The following is a 2,378-nucleotide window of genomic DNA, read 5'->3' on the forward strand; positions in this document are numbered from 1 at the left end:
ATTTATTTATTTTTGTTTTTGTTGTATTTGCTTTTGGGATCTTAGTCATACATTCTTTGCCTAGGCCAATGTCCAGAAGAGTTTTTTCAAGATTTTCTTCCAAAATTTTATGCTGTCAGGTATTACATTTAAGTCTTTAATCCATCTTAAGTTAATATTTGTACATGGTAAGAGATAGGGACTCAGTTTTATTCTTTTGCATATGGTTATCCAATTTTCCCAGCACCATTCATTGAATGGTGTATTAAATTTCTCCAGTGCATGTTTTTGTCACTTTGCCAAAGATTAGTTGGCTGTATATGGCTTTATTTCTGGGTTCTCTCTTCTGTTCCATCCCATGTGTCTACTTTTATACCAGTACTATGCTGTTTTTGGTTATTATCATCTTGTAGTATATTAATAGTTTGAAATTGGTGCCTCCAGATTTGTTCTTTTTGTTTAGGATTTCTTTGGCTGTTTGGGATTTGTTTTGGTTTCATATGAATTTTAGGAGTATGCTTTCTAATTCTGTGAAAAATGACATTGCTATTTTGATAGGAATTGCATTGAATCTGTAAATCACTTTGGGCACTATGGTCACTTTAACAACGTTGATTCATCTAATCCATAAGCATGGGATGTTTTTCCACTCGTTACATCATCTATGATTTCTTTAATCAATTTTGTAGTTTTCCTTGTAGAGGTCTTTCACCTCCTTGCTTAAGTATATTCTTAGTTATTTTCTTGTCTGCTTTTGTAAATGGGATTTGAATTCTTGATTGATTCTCAGCTTGGTTGTTATTGGTGTATAGAAATGCTACCAGTTTCTGTCATTGATTTTGTAACTTGAGACTTTATTTATCATATCTAAGAGTCTTTTGGAGGAGTTTTTAGGATTTTCTAGTTAATAAGATCATGTCGTCAGCAAACAGAGATAGTTTGACTTCCTCTTTTCCAATTTGGATGCCCTCTCTCTCTTGCTCTTGCCTGATTGGTTTGGCTAGGACTTCCAGTACTGTGTTGAACAGAAGTGGTGAAAGTGGACCTCTTGTTCCAGATCTTAGGGGGAATGCTTTCAACTTTTCCTCATTCTGAATGATGTTAGCTGTGAGTTTGTTATATATGGATTTTATTTTTTTGAGGTATGCTCCCTTCTATACCTAGTTTGTTGAGGGCTTTTATCATGAAGGAATTCTGGATTTTATTGATTGCTTTTTCTACATCTATTGAGATGATCATATGGTTTTTGTTTTTAATTCTTTTTATGTAGTGAATCACATTTATTAATTTACATACATTGAATTCTACTTTCATCCCTGGGATGAAACTCACTTGGTCATGTTGAATTATGATTTTTTCCCCATTTTTTATTTAAGTGGATTTAGAGGGTACAAGTCGTTTTTTCTTACATGAATGAATTGCATAGTACAGAAACCTAGCCTTTCAATTTATCCGTAACCTGAATAGTGTACATTGTACCAAATAAGTAATTTTTCATCCTACACCACTCTCCCAATATCCCCCTTCTGAGTCTCCAATGCCCACTAAGTCACTCTGTATGACCATACATACCCATTGCTTAGTTCTCACTTATAAGTGAGAACATGTGGTATTTGGTTTTTTTGTTACTGAGTTACTTCAGTTAGGAAAATGGCCTCCAGTTCCATCCCAGTTGTTGCAAAAGTCATTATATTGTTCCCTTTTATGGCTGAGTAGTATTCCATGGTATATATATACAAACCATATTTTCTTTAGCCACTCATTGGTTGGTGAGCACTTAGTTTGGTTCCATATCTTTGCAATTGTGAATTGTCCTGCAGTAAACATTCAACTTCAGGTGCCTTTTTTTATAAAATGACTTCTCTTCCTTTGGGTAGATCCCCAGTAGTGGGATTGCAGGATCAAATAATAGATTTACTGTTATATTTTTTTAACTATAGAACATTCCACTTTATTCCAAGATAAGTTGAGACAACTTATTATAGAAATAATTGCAATATTAAAAAGACAAAAATTAAGAAATGTGTAAATCTAGATGAAAGGAATACCAGGGTAGGGAAATAAAGTCAGGGTTACAAGTGAAAACAAAGACATTAATTGTTAAGTTGCCAGAGGAAGAATGATTTGAGAAAACTTCATACTATTTTTCATAGAGGTTATACTAATTTAAATTCCCACCAACAGTATATAAGTCCTTTTCACTACATCCATGCCAACATCTGTTGGTTTTTGATTTTTTTAATAATGGACATTCGGACAGGGATAGTGTGGTATCTCACTGTGGTTTTAATTTGCATTTTTCTGATGATTAGTGTTGTTGAGAATTTTTCATATGTGTTTTGGCCATTTGTACATCTTCCTTTGAAAAATGTCTGTTCATATCATATGCTCATTTTTCA

Source organism: Propithecus coquereli, unplaced genomic scaffold, assembly GCF_000956105.1.
Source record: "Propithecus coquereli isolate 6110/MARCELLA unplaced genomic scaffold, Pcoq_1.0 Scaffold120, whole genome shotgun sequence".
Classification (NCBI taxonomy): Eukaryota; Metazoa; Chordata; class Mammalia; order Primates; family Indriidae; genus Propithecus; species Propithecus coquereli.